Source organism: Ursus americanus, chromosome 9 (assembly GCF_024610735.1).
Source record: "Ursus americanus isolate L20-20 chromosome 9, mUrsAme1.1.p, whole genome shotgun sequence".
NCBI lineage: Eukaryota > Metazoa > Chordata > Mammalia > Carnivora > Ursidae > Ursus > Ursus americanus.
Genome location: NC_142135.1, coordinates 25,960,965 through 25,983,946, shown reverse-complemented (window position 1 = coordinate 25,983,946; position 22,982 = coordinate 25,960,965). Strand labels below are relative to the sequence as shown.

The following is a 22,982-nucleotide window of genomic DNA, read 5'->3' as shown; positions in this document are numbered from 1 at the left end:
ATGCTTAACTGCCTATGCCACCCAGGTGCCCCTTGATGCTACTTTAAATGGGATTGTTTTCTTAATTTTTCTTCCTGATAATTGTATATAGACAAATGATTTCTGTACATTGTACAGAAATTGGTTTTGTACAAAATTATTGGAATAAATTATATATGTCATTTGCAAAGAGCTTTTATTCTGTCTTTTGAACTTTGATGTATTTCCTGCTTAATTACTTTGGCTAGGATTTCCATTAATATGCTGAATAAAAGTAGGGAGAATGGGTATCCTTATCATGTTCCTTATTTTGGAGGAAAAAATTTTAGTGTAGCACCTTTGAGCATTATGTTAGTTGTGGGCTTCTCATAAATTTCCTTAATTATATTCACATATATAACCAGTTTGTTGTATGTTATCATGAAATGCTGTTGAATTTTGTCAAATTCTTTTTCTGCATCTATTGAGATGGTCACATATATTTTATCCTTTATTTTGTAAATAGTGTATCACCTTTATTGATTTGCATATGCTGAATCATCCCTCTTGGAATAAATCCCACCAGATCATGATGAATGATCCTTTTAAGGTATTCAATTCAATCTGCTAATATTTGAAGATATTTGAACTTATGTTCATCAAGTTTATTAGTCTATATATATTTTTTTCTTATAGTGTCCTTTTCTGGCTTTGGTATCAAGGTAATTCTGGCTTCATAAAGTGAGCTTGAAACTGATCACTCTTCTACTTTTTGGAGGAGTTTCATAAGAATTGGTTTTAGTTCTTTAAATGTGTGGTACAATTCATTATTGAAACCATCTAATAATTCTGGACTTTTCTTTGTTGGGAGGATTTTGATTATTGATTCAAACTCCTTACTAGTAATCTGTTGAGATTTTCTAATTCTTCTTTATTCAGTCTTGGTTAATTGCATATTTTTAGAATTTATTGATTTCTTCCAGGTTGTCCAATTTGTTGGTGTATCATTTTTTATAGTAGTCTCCTATAATCCCTCGTATTTTTGTGGTATTCGTTATAATCTCTCTTTATGCTTTTGAGTCTTTTTTCTTGCTACATCTAATTAAAGATTTGTCAGTTTTACCTTTTTAAAACTCAGCTTTTAGTTTCATTGATCTTTCCTATTGTCTTTTTAGCATCTATTTAATTTTTTCCCCTCTGATTTTACCTCCCTTAACTTCATATACATACAAAAGCTCTAGTTTTCCCACCTTCCACATTTTATATATTTGGTATCACAACTTAAATCCTTTCACATTGTATTTCCATTAACAAATTATAGTTGTAGTTAGTTATTTTTAATATTTTTCATCTAATCTTCATAGAAAAGTTGTGAATTATTTACCCACCATCATTACATTAGAGAATGCTGAATTTAACTATATATTTAGCTTTACCAGTGTATTTTATAATTTTATATATTTTCCTGTTATTTATTATATTCTTCTTTTTTTCATCAAGCTTGTCTGATAGTGATGAACTCCTACATCTTTCATCTGGAAAATGTTTTAACTCTCCATTAATTCTGAAGGATATTTTTGCCAGTTGAGTATTATAGATTAGATTCCCCCTCCCCAGCATGTAGAATAACTCATTTCAGTCTTGGCCTACAAAGCTTCTGTTGGAAAATCTGCCGATTAGCTAAAGGGGTCCCCTTAGTCTTGGTACATTAAGATACTTTGCTTCTCTTAATCTTTTGATTTTTTTTTTTTCTTTCTGGAAATGCTCCCTCATTTTTTTTATTCAATTAACATATAGTATATTATTAGTTTCAGAGGTAGAGTTCAGTAAACTTTTGAAATTTTTATATATAAGTTGATTCAGTGAGGGTCTCTCTGGATTCATCTTATTTCATTTGTTTTGAGCTTCCTGAATGTTGATGTTGATTCCTTTACTCCACTAGGAATGTTTTTAGCCATTATTTCTTTGAATAAGTTTTCTGTCCCTTTTTTCTCTCTCATCTTCTTCTGGAACTCCTATAATGCATATATGCTGGGGTTAATGTAGAGCATGAAATCAGCCATAATACCTGGCTTGCTAAAATGTAACAAGGAGGCCACTGAGGGCAGGGAAGATTTTGGAGGAGGACATAGGCCTTTGGAATGCCAAGGCCGGCGTAACCACTCTGCTGTCACAATGCCGCGGGGAGTTGCCTTCCAGAAACTTTCCTAGCCCAGCTGCCCGTGATCTAAGAGATGTAGGCATTATCCCTTAGGCTATGATAAGCAGAACTCGTGGAACACACAGATTAGCATATCGTATCTTTCCGGTAAACAGATCCTCCCAGTTTCAGTAAGACCCCTTGTCACGCATCACGTGCTTGAGAAACAAAGGATTTGTGATTATCCTGAAGGACCAAGGAAAACGGGAGCAAAGAAGAGAGAAAGGTCCTTGCCTCTGAGCATTGACCCGTTTACCTTCTCCTCTCTTTCGCTGCAAAGTTTGGAATAATCTTTCATCTGTCTGTACAGGGAGTGCTGGCCATTCCCGGCAAGCGGTGACCCCGACATGACCATCTTAGAACAGACACCGTTCAGACTCCCCCGAAAACGAAAAGTCTGCACGCAGTAAATCAGCATCGGCTCAAAGCCGAGTCGGGGAAGTTTCAGGCTTGGGTGTTTTTACGGAATTAAAAGTTCTCTGAGAACTACAGATACGGGGCAAAGCTTCTCTCTTGAACAGAGACAATATATTAAGGTTTTACAACAACTCTTAAAGGCTAACATTGCTACTATAAATGAGAAACAGCTCCTTAAGGTGAGCAGAGGACCAACTTCAGGGTTTGTTAGAGGTTATTGAACAGAACCCATGGTTCCCTCACTGAGGGACTTTAGATTTAGAAGTATGGGAGAGAATTGGAAAGAATTTGAAACAGTACCATAAACAAGGTAAAAAAGTTTCCCTTCCTTCCCTTAGTATGTGGGGTCTAGTCAGGTCCACCCTGGCCCCTTTACATACTGAGGACACCTCAAAGAAAAATGGGAACCTATGACTCCTTTGCTCCCGAAATTAGCTCTTGAACTTCTCAAGTTAGACCCAACAAGGAGGAAGGGCTCCCACCTCCCCCGGACTAGGACATTCCACCACTTTCTCTCCTCTGACCCCCACTGAGTCGATCCTTACTGGGGGCTATATCTGGAAAGCGATGCTTACAGAAGAATGTTTCCTGTAAAGACTTCATGTATTGGAATCCTGCTTAGACCATGATGGATTTTTATCTTTACTGTTTTCCATCAAGTCCTCTACTAAATACTTAAGCTACAAAATTGGATAATTTCCCCTTGTAAAACTTCTAGTGTTTTCCATGGGTTAAAAATGGCGGGTTCTTCAAGGAAAGGTAAAATAAGGTGACCTTCAAGGCATGGTATTGCAGTCCATACACCACAGCACACATTATAGTCTGGAATGCGATGGGGAAGTGGAGGGGAGGGCTGGCCTCCCTCCTACAGGGGCCTATGTCAGTGGTGGTGGTCATAGTGATTTTTTTCAGGTCACTCTGACATATCCTGTGTGGGACACCACCCGGGAGTCGGGGATTTTTAGGTAGTGGACCTTCTCAGTTCCCAAGGACTCTCCCTTGGGGTGCCTTTTAACCCACTGGAAACAATTTAGATTGCAAAATTTAGGAAAGGATTGATCTCCTGTAATGCTGCATGGCCTCAGTGGGTTCTACCAGTCAGATCTCTGCATTAGGAAAAGGGAAATGGACCTAGGGTATCCACTGCTCCTACCTAGGCCTTCACTGCTCTACACCAGAACCCCAGTCTAAGGGCCTTGCAGAATTAGTTTGCCCGAACGTGTTTGGCTAGTAAACTCCCTCCTGACATATTGGATAATTATCTACGGCCTCCTTCAAGTAAACCCAGGTTACTGGAGGAAACACAGGCCATCCCAGACAATGGGGACTACTCTTTGACTATCTCACTGTTCTTTCTAGTAGATGTGGGGGCTTCTCACTCCTCACTTTCTGGGTTAGTGGCTATAATTGGAGCCAACTATGGTTACTCGCCCTGGGGACAGGGACTTTAAGGAATATTCCCAAGAAGCTGCTGAAACTCCCTTTGTTCTGGGGAAATTCCCTGTCTTCTCTGGCCCGACATGGGCTGCCTATTCCCCCTTGTTGGTGAGAGAATAGGGCATCTGCTCCTCTGCTGGAACTGATGAATTCTAGAACTGGGAACTCTTTCTCTGCCTCCTGGCAGCTCTTTGCCTCTTCTGTCTCCCCTCTCCCCCTTCTCTTTCTGCACCACCTTGGGTGCTGCCTGCATAACTGGCTTCTAGACCATCCTCAGTGCCTTGGGCACCATGGCTCCTCCTACCCTTACATCAAGGAGCAAAAAGAGCACCCCCTGGACCTAACACCACCCACTCTAGATGTCCCCACTAGTGTCTCAGGTAAAAAAATTAACAATGGGGAGCAAACGACTTTTAAAAAAGAGGATCCAGATGGAGCATAATTTGGTATTTTAACTAAGTCTATCAGTGTAATTTAGACCTGTCTTTAAGATTATCAAAATTAAATGTGAAACTTACTCTACCGAGATTTACTAAAGGTCAAATACACTCATGTTAACTCTCTTGCAATTTGTTAGCAAAAAAGATGATTCATAAATTTGCCATCCAAAGAATTCTGGTGTGACAGTTCACAATTGGTTACTACTTAGAAGTCTTAGTCTCCAATCAAGACTAAGAGTGCAAAATTCAGCAACTCTGTATGTAGAAAAGTAGGAGATACGTAAGAAAGATACAAGGAATAGGAATTTAATTCTTGTTAAAGGTTAAAGAAGGTAATTTTGTCCTAAATCAGAATGGTTATTTGGACAGAAATGGCTTGGGACAAAATCTGAATGCAAAAGAAAGTTGTAGGTTTGTGAAGGGAGATCTTAGGTGTGGTCAGGACAGACTAAAAGGGATTTTAAAGGTGTAATGGTATAAGATTGAAATTCTCTTTGTTCAAAAGACAAAGTCTTATTGAATAGTTGGTCTGCTCTTGATAAGAAAATGTAAACAAAGGTTTTTTATCTTTAGTCTGCGGCAGAAAACCAGTTTCTATGTTTTACCTTTATCATGTCTTTGACATCCCCAATCCTATTTAGGCATGTGTTTTAAACCTTTCTGAGGTTTTAACAAACTTCCTCAAGATTTAAATCATGACCAATCCTTGTTGACTAATTAGGCTTGTTTGGTATGTTACCTTTTGGTATAAGGTTATCAACACTCAATATTCTGGCTATGAAGGTTTCATATGTCACAGAAATAACTGAGTTTCCTTGTCAGTTGGATCATAAAGAATTATCAGATCATTATCCATTACTGAGTGTGTCATTTATAATTGTTCTTATTCTTTTACAAAATGAGGTTCATCTTGAAGAAAATTCATATAAAGGACTTAGGACAAATACAGGTTTTCGATATCTTTAAAAACTAAACTGAAATGGGTAAAAACTTCCAGAACTAACTAAAGCTGCATTTCTTAAGATATCAGTGACTTACAGAAATGTGATAAAATACTCATTTGTAAACAAAGCATCTATGTAAAACAGTACTTGAGGCCCCTCAGTATTTGGTCTGGGGTAGTGAATATGAAGAATTCTGTGAACACCACGCTGCTCAAAATCACTTAGCTGCTAATACGCTTCAGGGGAAAGGTCCATATGTAGATGTGGGACAACAACTTCTTACCCACCCTTGAGTCTTTGAACAATGCTCTTTGTGCAAGACGAACTTGGGAAACGGATCCCTGATCAGGGCACTCCCCAAGGCTTTCTTACCTCTATTAAGCAGGGCCCCCAAGAACCCTTGATCGAATTTGTCAATAAATTACAGCAAGCTATTCGGAGACCAGTCATAATCAGACGATCGTTGACAGAGCACCTTCTACCCTTAAACACATGATACAAAAACAAAAAGGAGGGAGATAGGGGTCCTATAGCACAATTACAGAAAGCATTTCTTACTCTAGATCTTTTTAATTCTGATTTTGAAACTCCTGCCAAAGAAAAACATTTTAAACCGCACTCCCCACTGAAAACACGAGCGCAAGTACTCTGGAAGGACCCAAACATGGGCATTTCGCAGAGACCAGTAGAACTCATAACATGGCAGTGAGGTAATGCTAGTGTTTCCACTAAGGACTGACCAATGTGGGGACCAGCATGGATCCCTGCTAGAACCATTAAACATTACCATGGCCTGACTCGGCCAGAATCCAGTCCCTCAGGTGAGTCACCTGAATCTAGAAGAAAGAAAAACAGCCACCCTTCGTGCACCTCCCCAGTACCCATGAGGCCAAATTCATGACCTGGAGAGACCTCAAGACGACGACCCAGACTGGTAAACCCTCTGCTCCTGAAAACATGTTCTTGGCTAAGGTATCTGTGCTTAACACGAGCTCTATCACGTTATGTATTCTTGTCCGTCTGCTGCTGTTGCCTGGGTGCTTCGTGTCCTTTTATTGGGCCTATATTATAAACCCCCCCCAAACCTGTTCCTTGGGCGGATGCCCCTTTTCCTATTTTCAACAATGCCACTATCCCTGTTAATCTTACCAGAAGTTGGGAAGAATCCATGGGGCACCTGGGTGGCTCAGTCGTTAAGCGTCTGCCTTTGGCTCAGGGCGTGATCCCAGAATCCTGGGATCGAGCCCCACATCAGTCTCCCTGCTCCGCTGGGAGCACTGGGAGCCTGCTTCTTCCTCTCCCACTCCCCCTGCTTGTATTCCCTCTCTCGCTGGCTGTCTCTCTCTGTCAAATAAATAAATTAAAAAAAAAAAAAGTTGGGAAGAATCCAAATCTATTAGCCTTCTGAATCAGGCATTATCTAACAGCAGAGGACCCAAACATTTCCTGGGCCTACTCACTGCCGGCATCACAGGGGCTATCTGGTTACTGCCAGTAGTGTGGCAGGTGCCTCTCTTTCTCACTCCGTTCAGACTCCTGCCTTTGTGGACCAGCTGGCTATTAATAGCACAAGGGAATTTCAACATCAACAAACTATCGATCAAAAAATATTAGGATGTCTTCAACTAATGGAAGCTGCTATTGAATATTTTGGGGAAAAACAAGAAGCCTCAGGCTGTCAGCAAGGCCTCTTATGTGACTGGGCTCACTGATCCATCTGTGTCACTCCCATGCCCTGGAATCAGTCTACACATGATGGGGAAAAGATAAAGAAACAAATGCATGGATCATTCCATGATAATTTAACTTTTGACGTTCAGCAGCTGAAGGTCAGATCCTCACCTCATTGACCGTGGTGGAAAATCATAAGCTTCATACAGAAGCTTGGCAATCTCTTTCTAACAATCTGCAGTGGCTTAACCCGGCCACATGGTTCTCTTCCACAAAATGGGGATTCGTAGGAGTTGCTATTGTAATAAAAATTACTGTTTTTCTTCTCATCGTAGTCTGCAAAATTGGAATAAATGCCCTATCCAAGCCAGAGATGTGAAGCATATCTACACAGCACAACTGTCTCAGCAACTGCTTGCTACTGCTTTAAAGAAACAAAAAAAAAAAAAGGGAGAGATGTCAGGGTTAATGTAGAGCATGGAATCAGCCATAATACCTGGCTTGCTAAACTGTAACACAGAGGCCGCTGACGGCAGGGAAGGTTTTGGAGACGGGCTTAGGCCTTTGGAATGCCAAGGCCTGCGTGAGCACGTGACCACTCTGCTGTTGGAATGCCGCAGGGAGTTCCTTCCTGAAACTTTCCTAGCCCAAACAGTCGCCCTGTGATCTAAGAGGTGTAGACATTGTCCCTGAGGCTGTGTTTAGCAGAACTCATAGAACACACAGATCAGCATATCGTATCCTTCCTGTCAACAGATCCTCCCAGTTTCAGTAAGACCCCTTGTCCCACATTATATGTTTGAGAAACAGATATAGGATTTGTGATTATCTTGACCAATGAAAGCGGGAGCAAAGAGTCTTCGCCTCTGAGCATTGAGCCCCCCTTGCCTTCTCCTTTCATCCGACGGCACAGGGATTGCTGGCCATTCCGACGCTTACATTTGTCCACTTCATGGTATCTCTAAGTCCCGTAAGCTATCGTCATTCTTTTTCATTCTTACCTCTTTTTGCTTGTCTGATTGGATGACTTGTGCCTGTCTTCACATTTGCTAATCCTTTCTTCTTGATCTAGACTGTTGAATTTTTCAGTTCAGTTATTGTGTCCTTCACCTCTGACTTGATTGGTACTTCATTACATTATATTAAATATATATATATATATATTTTTTTTAATTCGCACTTTTTTCGTAGTGCTTTCCCCTACTTCAGTAAGCATCTTTATGACCATTATTTTGAACTCTGTCAGGTAAATAACTATCTCTTACATTAAGATCTGCTTTTGAACATATTCCTCTATTTTCCTTGATTTTATGTATTAGAAAAATCAGCCGCCTCTTTCATTCTTCACAGAATAGTCTCTTGGAGAAGATGAATTTCATTAGTCAGCCTAGATTGAGTTCATAGTTTTCTCACAAACTGTTGTGACTACCCAGGATGTCTCCAATGTTCTCTGTTGTTAGTGAATCTCAGTAGTAAATACAGTGTGCCAAGTTGTGTCAGTGTCCCAAAAGGGAGGTTTGCAGTCAGCACATTGATGCAGGCTGATTGGACCTTTATGTAGCAGCGGGGAAAGCATATAATTAGCCCTTTCTAGGAAGAAATTGGGGAGATGGGTATTTTTTCTGTGTCCTCTTTGCTGTGCTTGGGTATATGTATGGCTGTAAGGGGATGCTTCTGTGCAATTTAGAATTGCATAATTGATTACTATAGTCCTGCAGGACCTATGAATGCAGGTCTCATTGGCTATCAGAGCAAGACCCCTGGTTTCCAATGCTGCACATGGTGTCTGCAGCCAGACCTCATCCCTCTACATAAGCACACTCACCACTGGCTCTAAAGACACCATAATGATTATAACAGCTTTGTGGCCATTGCTGAAGTCTCACATCTTTCTGTGCCAAGGACCATGCAGTTGTCAGCCTTACCCCAGCTACCTGAGTCACCATGCCACCACACAATTGGTATCTGGAACCTGTATCACTAGACCCAGTACTACCGTGTGCCTTTATGTTCTTATCCCTAGCCAGTACCACTGTGGCCCCACATTAAGGTTTGCCTTGCTAATACTATAAATTCTGGAAGAGGAGACTCCGTCTTCAAATGAACAGAGACCAATCAAAGGACAGAACACAAAAATGAGAAACAATTAGCCAGTAAAGAAAAAAGCCTTTCACTTATCAGCCGCGAATTGTAACCCACAATTTGTCAAATAATTAAAAATTAAGCCATTACAAAGAAGTTCAGCAATCTATAAGAATATGCAGATAATTTTTTCAAAATAAGGAAGTCAATACAAGAACAAAATGAGAATTTCAACACCATAAAGAACCAGACAAACGAGAATGTGACTGAACTAAAAAATGCAGTAGAGAGGGTAAGCAAGAGACTTGGCAAAGCAGACAATGAATTCAAAGATAGGCTGTTGTTAATCTTCCACATTTTTTGTTTCTGATTATTTTCAGGTGACCTGAGAGATATATGGAATACTTTAAATTATACATGCATTGTGAGCATTCCAGAAGGAAAAGTGAGGGGGCTGGAGTCTTATTAAGTAACTTAAAACTACCCAAATCTTAGGATAGAAATAGACATCTAGTCTTAAGAGACCCAGAAGTTGCATAAAGGCTGAACATAAACTGTTCTGGTGTAGACCTCTTCAATTGCCAAAAGGAGAAGGAGAAAAGCAACTCATCTACACATCAGTGGATTTCTTAAAACTAAGCTTGCAAGCCAGCAGAGAGGAATGATATATTTAAATGAATGAAAGAAAAAATCTGCCAACTAAAAATACTATACCCTGCAATACTGTCTTTAGAAATGAGTGCTTTTCCCAAAATTGGAGCAACTTTGTTACTAGATCTGCATTAAAAGAAGTACTTTGCAGGAGTTCTTCAAATGGAATTGAAACTATACTAAACAGCAATGTGAAACCATATGAAAATATAAACCTCAGTGGTAACATTAAAATACAGAGCAAAATACACAGTATAGTGAGACTGCAGTGGTGGTGCACACATTACCCATAACCTTAAAAGTTAAAACCATAAAAATTTGGCTGTAGATTCACAATACAAAAGTAAACTTTGACTTTTAGAAAACAGAGCGAATGTGTAGGTTTAGTGGGCAAAGTGTAAGTTTCTCTATGTAATCTTTTACCAGATGGATGGTCATAACACAAATTTATACATCTCATTTAACCACAAAGGAAAATTCTTTTAGATAAAAGAAACCAGATCTCTATCAAATGTAAATGGATTATATCCCCCAAAAGACAGTGACTGAATAGACAAAAGTTCTAGCAATATGTCTACAGGAGATTAACTTCAGAAGTGAAGGGATGGGAAAATAGATTCCTTGCAAATGGCAGTAAAAAGAGCAAACATGCCCATGTTTTTATCGGAAAACTGTTTTAAAGATTTTGAGAGTGCTAGTGAGATCATGAGTGGGGGACCAGGCAGAGGGAGAAGCTGAGCAGGGAGCTTGATCCCAGGACCCCTAGATCATGACCTGAGCCCAAGGCAGATGCTTGACCAAGACACCCCAGAAAACTTTTAAAAAACTGTCACTAGAGACAGAGGTTATTAAATATGAATCCGAGAACCCCAAAAATTAAAACATATTGACAGATCTGAAGGGAGAAATTAATAGCAATTCAGTTATAGTAGACTTCAGTACCTTACTTAAATTATGGATAGAACATCCAGGCAGAAAATCAGTAAGAAAACAGCTCACGTAACATTACAAACAACGTAGACCTAACATAATACAGGATTTCTCTTCCAACATCTGCTCAAGCACACAGAATGTTCTAAGATACGTTAGATCACAAAATAAGTCTTAAAGTCTTAAATTTAAGATTGAAATAGAATTAAGTATCTTCTCAGACCACAATGGAATGAAACTAGAAATCACAAAACAGGAAAATTCACAAATACATAGGTATTTTAAAATTCTTTAATTTCTTTTACCCAGTGATTAAGCTTATGTTGTTAAATTTCTAAGACAAATGTGAAAATGCAACTTCCCAAAACTTATGGGATGCAGCAAGAGCGTTAAGGAAGTTAGTAGGGAAGTTTGTGTTAAACACCTACGTTATAAAAGATCTCAAGCAGCCTAAACTTATTTTTTTCAAGTTTTATTTAAATTCTAGTTAACACACAGTATAATACTGGTTTCAGGGGAATTTAGTGATTCATCACCTACATAATAACACCCAGTGCTCATCAAAAGTACCCTCCTTAACACCCATCATCCATTTAGTCTGTCCCCCACCCACCTTTCCTCCATTAACCCTCAATTTGATCTCTACAATTAAGGGTCTCTTAATGGTTTGCTTCCCTCTCCCCCCACACTGCCTTCCTGAAATTCCACATCTGAAATCAAACAGCCTCACTTTAGATTTTAAGGAACTAGAAAAACATGTCCTAACTACCCAAAGTGATCCATAGATGAAATGCCATAGCAAAATCTCAAATGCGTTATTTATAAAAACAGTAAAAAATACCTGAAATTCATTTGGAATCCTAAAATACTCAAAATAGCCAAAGCCATATTGAGGAAAAATAGGGCTGGGGGCAGCATAGTCCTTGGTTTAAGATTTATAAAGCCAAAAGTAAAGTACCCTCATAAAAGTCATATGGCCAAGTGGGAAAGAATGGAGAGCCCAGAAAAATTCAAGCTGCTTTGGTCAACTGATCAATGAGAGTGCCAAGAATACGAGTGGGGAAAAGATGACCTCTTCAACAAATAGTGCTGAGGAAACTTGTTATCCACCAGCAGAAAAATGAAATTGGACCTGTATCTGCCACTAAATACAAGAATCAACAAAATGTCAAGTTACTAGAAGGAAATAAGCTCATAGACATTGGTCAAGGCAATTTTTTGGATGTGAAAGAAAAAGCAAAAATAGGATTATATCAAAGTAAAAAGCCTTCGTACATCAAAGGAAACAAGATGAAAAGAAGCCTACCAAGTGGGAGAAAATACTTGCAATCCATATATCTGATAAACAGTTAATATCCAAAATATGAGAAACTCTTAAAATTCTATAGCAAAAAAAATAAAAATGGCCAAGTGTGTCTCAGACATTTCTACAAAAAAAAATAAGTGGCCAACAGTTAAAAAGGATTCAATGTTTTGGCTTCCAAATCCTATCAGAGCACCCCTGTGTGCATATACCTCCCTTTCACAGAACACACATTAATAGTGGGGGACTTTAACACCACACCTACATTAATGGATAGATCATACAGGCGGAAAGTCAACAAGGAAACAGTTGTTTTGAATGACACATTAAACCAGGTGGACTTAACAGATACATACAGTTTCATTTTTTAAGTACGCATGAAACATTCTCCAGTATGCATTACATACTAGGCCACAAAACGAGTCTCAATATATTTAAGAAGATTGAAATCCTATCAAGCATCTTTTCCGACCACAATGGTATGAACTGGAAATCAATTACAGGAAAACAACTGGAAAGAACACAAATACATGGAGGCTAAGCAACATGCTTCTAAACCAGTGAGTCAACAAAGAAATCACAGCAGAAATTTTTTAAAAAATACATGGAAACTGAAAATGGTAACACAAAGGTCCAAAATCTTTGGGGTGCAGTGAAAGCGGTTTTAAGAGGAAAATTTATATCAACACAGGCCTACCTAAAGAAACAAAAAAATCTCAAATAATGTAACCCTATACCTAAAGGAAGTAGAAAAAGAACAAAGCCTGCAGTAGAAGGAAGGAAATAATAAAGATCAGAGCAGAAATAAATGACAGAGACTAAAAGAATAGAAAAGATCAATGAAACCAAGAGGTGGTTCTTTCAAAAGACAAACATTCTCAAACATTTAGCAGACTCATCAATTAAAAAAGTAACTGACATCACTGAGACTACTACAAAAAATTATGGATAACAAGTAGGGACAACCTAGAGGAAATGGGTAAGTTCCTAAAAACATGTTCTTCCAAAACTGAAGCAAGAAGAAACAGAAAATCTGAACAAATTACTAGTAACAAAATTGAATTACTAATTAAAAAAACACACAATCAAAAGTCCAGGACCAGATGGATTTATGGGTAAGTTCTATAAAACATTTAAAAAACAGTTAATGCCTAGTCTCCTCAAACTATTCCAAAAAATGAAAGAGGAAAAAGAAAGTTCTAAATACATTCTATGAAGCCAACTTTATCCTGATACCAAAACTAGACAGATATTATGAAAAAAGAAACTACCAGCCAATATCCCTGATGAACCTAGATGCAAAAATCCTCAAAAAAATACTAGCAAACTGCTTTCAACAATACATAGAAAGGATCATTCACCACAATCAAATGGGATTTATTCTAAGGATGTAAGAATGGTTCAATATCCACAAATCAATCAACATGATACACTACATTAACAAAGTAAAGAATAAAAATATCTCAGTAGAGGCAGAAAAAGCATTTAACAAAATTCAACATCTGTTCATAACAAAAAATTCTCAAATGGGTTTTGAGAGATTAGATCTCAATAGAAAGAGACCATATCTGACAAACCCACAGCAAACGTCATGATAGTGAAAAAAGAGAGCTTTTAAGATCAGGAACAAGATAAGGGAAATAAAAGGCATCCAAGTTGGTAAGAAGTAAAACTGTCACTATTTATAGATGACATGATACTATACATAGAAAGTCCTAAAGACTCCATCAAATAACTATTAGAAGTAGTAAATGAATTTAGTGAAGTTAAAGGGCACAAAATTTACAGAAATCTGTTGAGTTTCTACACATTAACAACAAACCAAAAAGAGAAAGTAAAAATTTATAATTGTACCAAGGACGTGAAAGATCTCTGCTTAGAAAACTATAAAACACTGATGAAAGAAATTGAAGATAACATAAACAGATATTCCATGTTCATGGGTTGGAAGATTTAATATTGTTAAAATGTCCATACCACCCAAAGCAATCTAAAAATTCAGTGCAATCCCTATCAAAATATCAACAATATTTTCCACAGAACTAGCACAAATAACACTGAAATCTGTATGGAACCAGAAAGACCTTGAATAACAAAAGCAATCTTGTGAAACAAAAAGCTGGAGGTACCACAATCCCAGATTTTAAGATATACTACAAAGCAATAGTAATCAACACAGTATGGTATTGGCATAAAAATAGACCTATAGATCAATAGAACAGATTAGAGATTGAATTGATTAGAGATTCACAAATGAATCTACCCTTATATGATGAATTAATCTATGACAGAGGAGGCAAAAATACACAATGGAGAAAAGCAATCTCTTCAATAAATGGTGCTGAGAAAACTGGACAGCTACTTGGAAGAATGAAACTGGCCACTTTGTTACACCATACACAGAAATAAACTCAAAATGGATTAAAGACCTACATGTGAGACCTGAAACCACAAGTATCCTAAAAGAAAATATAGGCAGCTCTTTTATATAGGCCTTAGAAAAAGTTTATGGATGTCAACTAAGGCAAGGGAAACAAAAGCAAAAATAAACTTTTGGGACTACATCAAAATAAAAGGCTTTTGCACAGTGATGGAAACCAACATGACAAAAGGCCAACCTACTGAATGGTAGAAGATGTTTGCAAATGATATGTCAAAAAGTTAAAATCTAAAATACATAAAGAACTTGTACAACTAAAAAAAAAAATACAAAATCCAATCCAATTAAAAAATGGGCAGAGGACCTGAATAGACATTTTTCCAAAGAAGATATACAGACGGCGGACACATAAAAAGATGATCTGCATCACTATCAGGAAAATGCAAATCAAAACCACAATGAGGTATCATCTACAGCTGTTAGAATAGCCAAAATTAAAAAGACAAATAACAAGCATTGGCTAGAATGTGGAGAAAAGAAAAACCCTATGCAATGTTTGTGGGAATGTAATTTGGTGAAGCCACTATGGAAAACAGTATGGAAGCTCCTCAAAAGAACAGAAATACCATATGATTCACTAATTCCATTACAAGGTATATAGCCAAGGAAAACAAAAACATTAATTTAAAAAGATATATGCCGCCCCTATGTTTATTGCAGAATTATTTACAATAGCCAAGATACGGAAGGAATCTAAGTATGCATCGATTGATGAATGGATAAAGATATACTCACACACACAATGGAATATTACTCAGCTATTAGAGCAGATCTTGCAGTTTGCAACAACATGGATGGACCTAGAAGGTCTTATATTAAGTAAAATAAGAAAGACAGATATGATTTTACTTATATGTAGAATATAAAAAGCAAAACAAACAGATCTAGAAACACAGGAGAACAAACTGGTAGTTGCCAGAGGGGAGGTGGGTGGGGGTTGGACAAAATGGGTGAAGGGGAATGGGAGGTACAGGCTTCTAATTATGAAATGAATAAGTCACAGGGATGAAAGGTATTATGCACCTATATTATGCAAAATGTCAACACATTCTCCCTGCTCTTTTAACTTTAAACAGTTGACTATATAATCCTGCTGAACTCATATCATGCCACTCCTCTGCTCAAAACATACGTATCAGCTAACCAAGGTTTCATGGTGATAAGAGACTGGCATCCCAGCCAATTTTCTATAAACAGCTGGAAAACCCTATTTAAAGCTGTCTGGCACCAAACAGCCTTAATATTCCTGATAGATGAGAGTGCTCTCCTCACTGTCCCATGAGAAAGGAAAGTAACTGAAAAGAGAAATCCCATAAAAGGAGAACATTTTCATGCTAAGGGCTCAGGAAACCCTGGTGCTAGAATACCTCATGGTTGGGGGGCAGGGGGTGGTAGGCTGGGTAATGAGAAGATCTGGGCACTTATTCCTTGTCTTCTCTGGTTGAATCTTGGCCTGTGTGCATTTGTTGTGCTTAAAAAATATCTATTCTTTAACCTATACACAATGAGTTCTTATAGAATTGATCCAGAATCTTAGAACATAAGAGGTGAATCAACTCACATGATATAACAGCACCCTCATTTCAATGATTGGGACATTCAAGCTGATCAATAAGTATGATTATAGTTAATATTTATTGAATGCTTCATAGAATTTTTATGTAGTACCTCATTTAATTCTTACAGCAACCTTTTGAGTTAGGCACTACTATTTTCATCCTGCTTTATAGCTTTAGAGTCAAAACTTTGTAGTCAAGTTAGTCAATAAATCTCATGTAATTATTGGTTTCTGTATGTGTACATTAGCCAGAGTAAAAGTTAGATACAGTCAAATCAGATAGTCTGGATTTGGATGGCTTTGTATTTGAAATCAACACCATGAAGATTTCTTTCCATGTTACTGTTATTTAGAAAGGTGGTTGATGGAAGAGGTGAAAAGATAGTCTTAAGGGAGACCTTAGCTTTTTTGTAGGTAATGAAGAGGTAATTGTAGATTTAGGAAAATTAATAAATATTTATTTTGGCGATCTCAGGAAATAGACTGGATTCAAAAGTGACAAAGTTAATCAGACTACTAATGACAAAGTTGTTACAATATTATGTATGAAAGCAGAGATGTTTTAAAAAATGTCTAGAAGGTAAAATTGGCAGGATTTTACTTGTTTTTTATTATGTTCAGTTAGTCACTGCATAGTACATCATTAGTTTTTGATGAAGTGTTCAGTGAGTCATTAGTTGTGTATAACACCCAATGCTCATCACAACATGTGCCCTCCTTAGTACCCATCACCTTGTTACCCTATCCCCCTACCCCCGTCCCCTCTGAAACCCTGTTTGTTTCCTGGGGCCCATAGTCTCTCATGGTTCGTCTCCCACTCTGATTTCTGCCCCTTCAGATTTCCCTCCCTTCCTCTATGGTCCTCCATGCTATCGCTTATGTTCCACATATGAGTAAAACCATAAAATAATTGTCTTTCTCTGCTTGACTGGCTTCACTTAGCATACTCCTCTCGAGTTCCATCCATGTCAATGCAAATGGTGGGTATTCATCCTTTCTGATAGCTGAATAATATTCCATTGTATATATGTACCACATCTTCTTTATCCATTCATCTGTTGAAGGGAATCTTGGTTCTTTCCACAGTTTGGCTATTGTGGACATTGCTACTATGAACATTGGGGTTCATGTGCCCCTTCTTTTCACTACATCTGTATCTTTGGAGTAAATACCCAGTAGTGTAATTGCTGGGTCATAGGGTAGCTCTATTTTTAACTTTTTGAGGCAACTCCATACTGTTTTCCAAAGTGGCTGTACCAGCTTGCATGCCCACCAACATTTGTTGTTTCCTGTTTTGTTAATTTTTGCCATTCTAACTGGTGTAAGGTGGTATCTCATTGTAGTTTTGATTTCTATTTCCCTGATGGCTAGTGATATTGAGCATTTTTTCACATGTCAGCCATTTGTATGTCTTCTTCAGAGAAGTGTCCATTCATGTCTTCTGTCCATTTTTTGACCGGGTTATTTGAGTGCTGAGTTTGAAAAGTTCTTTACAGATCTTGGATATCAGCCCTTTATCTGTAATATCATTTGCACATATCTTTTCCCATTCCGTGGGTTGCCTCTTAGTTTTCTTGACTGTTTCCTTTGCTGTGCAGAAGCTTTTTATCTTGATGAAGTCCCAAATGTTCATTTTTGCTTTTGTTTCCCTTTCTTTTGGAGGCATGTCTTGAAAGAAGCTGCTGTGGCTGATGTCAAAGAGGTTACTGCCTATGTTCTCCTCTAAGATTTTGATGGTGGTGCTGGGAAAATTGGACAGCTATATATGGAAGAATGAAACTGGACCATTCTCTTACACCATACACAAAGGTAAACTCAGAATGGATGAAAGACCTCAATGTGAGACAAGATTTTACATTTGATTACACAAATTTTAAGTTAAAAGGAGGAGTCAAAATGACTCTGAGTTGTCTGTGTAAGTGCCTAGGTGGAAGTTGGAAACAGTATCTTTGATAAAGGAGAAGAACTGTGGTTAGGAAAATGATTTATTTCAAATGTAGACAGAGTCTGAGATGATCTTATGACAAAATCAGGTGGCAAGTAGTAACTAGTAGTAGGGTTGGATCAACATGTTCTCTACTAAAATAAATGTCTCTGAGTTCACCAGGCCTAACAGGTGGGCCCAAATCCAACACAGTACACTTTCAGGCTAAACATCAATCAAATAAAATTATGCAACTATATGTGCAGATATTCATCAAATTCATTAAAATCTATTAAGCGTAACTCCTTTTCATCCATCTCTTCTTTAGGAACAAATTAATAAGACAACCATATATGAATCCAGTAGCTATGGCAGCTTCCTCTAGAACATTGCTTGGACCACCACTGCCAAAATGAGAATCTATAATTATTCTGGTATGTGCTTTGTGGTGAAACAACATCTCCTCCACCCCCACCTTACCACACAGAACTTTAAAGTTTTTGGTCATTTGGTCACTTTTATGCATTGAAACTGTTTTTCACTCATCATACTTATGCATATTTATATGTAGATTTATTATGTATTTATTTTACAGTGTCATTCTCAGAAAGCAATTTCATTCCCACCTTTTTTTTAGTTCTTGAACCATGTGTTTGAGGACAGGAGAGGATATTTAAATGCAGTCTTCAACTGCTAAGATCAGTGTTAACAAATTATTGCTTCAGAGACAACCAGATACAATAATTTAGCACACAGAATAAAGCTTTGGGATAGGAGTGAGAATTTTTAAAGATATGTACTCTAGACAGATGATATAGTAAAATGGAGGACTAGAAGGTCCTGATACTCACTCTCCCCCAAAATTAAAAAAATAAATAAATAAAACAAAAAAACTATAAAGTAGAAAGTTTTGGAATACGGAGCTCCTGGATGGCTCAGTCGGCTAAGCACCTGCCTTTGGCTCAGGTCATGATCCCAGGGTCCTGTGATAGAGCCCCACATCAAGCTCTCTGCTCAGTAGGGAGTTTGCTTCTCCCTCTGCCCCTCCCCTTCCCCCTGCTTGTGCTCTCTCTCATGCATGTACTCTCACTCTGTCTCCAATAAATAAAATCTTAAGGAAGGGAGGGAGGGAAAGCAAGCTTTGGAATACAAAAAAAAAAAAAAAAAAAAGTAGTGAAACCCCTGCAGAGTTCATGAGTTAAGGATGATCACATAGGAAAACCCCTGATTTGCAGTCAAGAGCAGCTTGACATCAGGTGCTATCCCCTCAGAGGAATGTTCACTCTACAATGAAAAGGAGAGGAAAACCCCAGCAAGGCTTACCCCTGTGAGTGTTTGCAGCCTCCGTTAAGGAGGTATCCCATCAAGGCTGATCTCAGTTTATGTAGCTGCTCCAGAGTACCTCTCAATGAATTTACTCCTCTGGGCTGGAGCTGTTACTGCAATAAAATCTACCCTAAGAAGCCCCAGTAACTGCTGTGTCCCACTGTCTGGGATAAAAATGCCATAGCACCTTGCCATGGATCCCAGGTGGTAGCTCTGATCTGTCACTGCAGGGGCCAAACTGCCACTACCCTGCGTCCCACACCCCTGATCACAAGTCATGGTTCTGAATCATCATTGCTGACGCTCTGCTACTGCCATGAGTTCCATCACAGGGTTCCCACGTCATGGCAGTAGTTCTCACTGTTGTGGCCATACTGCTACTGCTCTGAGGCCAGTTCTCGAGGTTCTGATAGTTTTAACAGACCACCATCATAGTCATCCTGTGACTGTTCTCCTGGGTCAGAGTTAAAACAATCTGTGCTGCTACTATTTCCTGGGCCCAAGCCACTGCTGCACTTTGTTATCCCAGGATGAACACCACTGTTGCTCCATTATTCCCCTGAAGCTGCTGTGGAAAGCCTGAGACCCAGGTCCTAGTTCCATGAAGGATCTGCATACACCCACATTTTAGACCCCATTGCAACAACTGCAGTGACCCAGGACCCAGGAGCTGGTGTGGTTCCATATGCATTTAATCCAAGACCCAGGCTTCACTACTAGGTCAATGTCAGCAAGTCAGATCAAGTGCTGAGGAAGATCTCCTTGGCTAGAACTTTCTTCCATGGGCTAAAAAGGAGATCAGGAAGACCCTAGCTCTTTCTCCAAAGATCCCAAAGCTGTACCTTCCAGTGCTACCCATAAGACCTCTGCAGTCGCAGCCACAAAAGTCCCCACAGATTACCCCAACACTGATCTCAGCTAACAGAGCTGCACAAAAACTGTGCTAGTGTGTCTTCCCAGAAACCAAACACACTGTATCACACCCAGCTGGAACACTTGCAAACACTGTCAAGTGAAAGTCCCACTGAATCTAGTCTGAAAGTCTGGAAGAGTAGACTGCCCTCAAATGAGCAGGCACTAATGCCAAGCTATTAGAAAAAATGAAAAAAGAAATATAACAGCAACAAAGAATCATACTAATTTTTCAGTAACTAACCCCCCAAAATAGGTATTTTGTGAATTATCTGAAAAAGAATTCAAAATAATTATTTTAAGGAAGTTAGATTCAGGAGAATACAGATAGACAGCTCAGAGAACTCAGAAAAACAATACATGGTCAAACCAAGGAGCTTAACAGATAAAAATCATAAAATAAAACCAAACAAATTCTAGAGCTGAAATTTTACAAGGAATGAAACGAAAACTGCAACAGAAAATTTCAATAGCAGCCTTAATCAGGAGAAGAATTAGTTAATTTTGAATATAGCGCTCTTGATAATTATCTAGTCAGAGGAGAATAATGAAAATGAAAAAGAGTGGAAAAAGTCTATGTGAATTACGGGACACCATTAGGTAAAACAATGTCACATTTCAAGAGTGTCAGGAGAAAAGAAAGAGAAAAAGAAACTTTAAAGAAATAATGGATGAAAACTTCCCAAATGTGGGGGGAGAGATGGCCATTTATGACACAAATCTCAAAGATCTCTAAACAGGTTCATCCCAAATGATCTTCACTGAAACAATGTGTCAGTCTCAAGACACAGCACAAAAGCAGTAGTTGGAAAAGTACCTGGAGTGTAAGTGAAGATTTATTTCATCATCTCAGATTTGAGTAATATTTCTTGGTCTTGAAAGTAGTGGCCTTGTGTAGAAAAGGTCCTGTGGTGCCCTGTAGCACAATTCTCCCTGGTCTCCAGAACCAGGCACTCCAGGGTTGTCTTCTCTGTGGGGTGCATGCACACCACTGGTGTGGTGGAGCCACATTTGCCTTCAGCTCAGCTGGCTGCAGTAATCTGCCTTGCCTGCTGTGGGTGCACATGATAGATTTCGGTTGAGAGGCCTGAGGCCCCCATGGGTTCATAGGTGGGCAGGACTGGCAGTCAAACTAGCTTTCTGTAATTAGCCTCTCTGCCACAGTTGCAGGTGTACAGAACAGTTTTACAGAGGGCTCCTCAGAAGATTAACCCAAGGAGATCTACACCAAGACAAATAATAATTAAAATGGCAAAAAGTAATGATAGATATTTTTTGAAAGCAGCAAAAGAAAAATTACATGCATGGGAAAGCCTGTAAGGCTATCAGCTAATTTTTCAGCAGAAAACTTGCAAGCCAGGAGGAAGTAGCATGATGTATTCCAAGTGCTGTAAGTGAAAACCTATAACCAAAAATACTATACTAAGAAAACAATATCATCCAAAATAGGAGAGATAAAGAGTTTTCTAGACAAACAAACATTGAAGGAGTTCACCACCATTAAACCAGCTTACAAAAAATGTTAAAGGGAATTATTCGAGTGGACAGAAAAGGCCGTGAATAGAAGAAAATTATGAAAGGAAAAAAATTCACAAGTAAAAGCAAAAAATATACTAAGGTAGTAGATTAATCATTTATAAAGTCAGTATGAAGGTTACAAGGCAAAGTAATAAAATCAATTTTATCTATAAAAATCAGTCAAGGTATACACAAAAAAGATGTAAAATATGAAATATACATAAAACATGGAGGGAAAAGTAAAAATTTAGTGCTTTTAGAATGTATTGGAACTTAAATGACCATCAACTTAATATAGACTTCTATACACATAAGATGGTATATATGAACCCAATGATAATCACAAATAAAAAAACTATTACAGATTCACAAAAAATAAAGAGAAAGGAATCAAAACATAATACTAAAGGATGCCATCAAACCACAAGGGCAGAGAGCAAGAGAAGAAGAAAGGAACAGAGAACTATAAAAATAATCAGAAAAAAAAAAGCAATAAGTACATACCTATCAATAATTACTTTAAATTTGAATGGACTAAATGCTCCAAAAAACAAACATAGGTTGACTGAATGTATAAAAGGAAAAAAAACAAAGCCTATTTAGAGGTTCACTTCAGACCTAAAGTCACATACAGACTGGAAGTGAAGTGCTAGAAAAAGATATTCTATCCAATAGAAGCAAAAAGACAAAATGCACTTTAAATAAAAGAATGTAGCAAGACACAAGAAGGGCATTACATAATGATAATGGGATCAATCCAACAAGAGGATATATTACTTGTAAATATCTATGCACCCAACATAAGAGCACCTAAATACATAGACTAAGTATGAATACACATAAAGGGGGAAATTGACAGTAATACAATAATAGTAGGGGAATTTAAACCCCACTTGCATCAATAGATAGATCATTTAGGCAGAAAAGAAACAAGGAAACCGTTCTTTGAATGACACATTAGACCAGATGGACCTAACATATATAAGAAATATTTCATCCAAAAAACAGAACACACTTTCTTTTTAGGTGCACTTGGAACATTCTCTAGGATATTGTTGGGACACAAACAAGTCTCAATAAATTTAAGAAGACTGAAATCATACCAAGCACCTTTTTCAGCCACAACAACATAAAATGAGACATCAACTATAAGAAAAATCTGGAAAGATGACAAATACATGGAGGCTAAACAAAATGCTACTAAAAATGAATGGGTCAACCAACGTATCAGAATTAAAACAAAAAATATATAGAGACAATTGAAAATTTAA

The 22,982-nt window shown here is 38.1% G+C and overlaps 1 long non-coding RNA gene across 1 annotated transcript in view; it reads left to right on the top strand.

Moving 5' to 3' along the window:
* LOC148109432 (uncharacterized) overlaps nt 1-19,043 on the top strand; it is a 191,941-nt gene extending 172,898 nt beyond the window's left edge. The window contains exons 4-5 of the long non-coding RNA XR_015725630.1: nt 17,694-17,840; nt 18,284-19,043. This is a non-coding gene — a long non-coding RNA (uncharacterized LOC148109432). The remainder of the gene's footprint in view (nt 1-17,693; nt 17,841-18,283) is intronic.
* The last annotated feature ends 3,939 nt before the right edge of the window (nt 19,044-22,982 follow it).